Below are 1,273 nucleotides of genomic sequence, written 5' to 3' on the forward strand. Positions count from 1 at the left end.
AACAGAAAAAGGACAATTGAAAAAAGGAAGCAAACTGATCAAGCAATGGTGTGGCTCATCCACATGGCTGATACTGACAAAGGATCTACAAACTGAAGTACAGGGTTTCAGGATAAATCCTGAGGGGATTTGACTGACCTTATCAGATACAAAAGCTACATTTCTTATTATATAGGTCCTGCTTTATCCTGGTGTTAACCATCCAGCAGAAAAGTATAAAAATGAAGTATAAAAAGTAAAGCCATATTAATACGCTGAACTGTAAAAGGCTCAAGTCAACAACTTCTGACATTGCCAATCTTATGGAAAACCCACTACTATTATGGACTACTGGACTATATTGGAATATTTTGCTGAATTCATGCACCTATAATATTTAAATAAGGGGCTGGGGAGATGGCTTAGTAGAGTAAGTGTTTACCTGGCAAGCACAAGAGCCTGAATTCAATCCCTGTTTCCACCAAAAAGAAAGAAAGAAAGAAGGAAAGAAAATATTTAAATGACAATGGAATACCCTTCTCTGACAAAACTAAACGAAGAAAGGTGATACAAATGAATGATCATTTTGTATCTGTATATTCAAAATAGGATAGATATATAGCTACATTATCTTAATTAAATGAATAGAAAGATTTGTTCTAATAGTGTTTGTAAACAGAATATCATGTCTGCATCTTGTATAATGACTAACCACTAAAACAACAATATGCAATGTATTAATTATTGAAATTGTCCTACTAATCAGATTTGAAACTATCTCATTGCTATTTGTTTCTCAACAAAATTATTGAAATAAAGCAGATTAACCATTATCTGCTTCTTTCCATAGACCAGCAGAAATCCACAATATAGGGTGACAACTCGCTCGGGCCCCCCTCCTGTCCCTCTCTTAGACAGGAACTTTCTTTCTCTCAATAAATATATTCTGCTCATAACCTAAAAAAAAAAAAAGAAAAAAATCCACAATATATTTTGAACAACTAATTTAAAGGCAACACTAAGCAATTCAACAAATACTCTCAAATTAATATTTTTAGTGAAATTCTGTATCACTTGTAATATTTCTGTTTTAATACTGTTTTGTATTTTTAAAAAATAAAAAAATTTAAAAATAGAAGCTGCTTTGTTCATGCACAAAAAATACAAATAAATGTAATTTTTAGTTAACAAACAAAGAAAGATGTCTTGAGAATGTAATTTAAATTTGGGATTTGAATGTCTCTAGGTAAAGAGGGATATTCCTGACAGAAATTACCAGTTGAAAATTTAGGTC

This window comes from Octodon degus, unplaced genomic scaffold (genome assembly GCF_000260255.1).
Source record: "Octodon degus isolate 3935 unplaced genomic scaffold, OctDeg1.0 scaffold00322, whole genome shotgun sequence".
NCBI lineage: Eukaryota > Metazoa > Chordata > Mammalia > Rodentia > Octodontidae > Octodon > Octodon degus.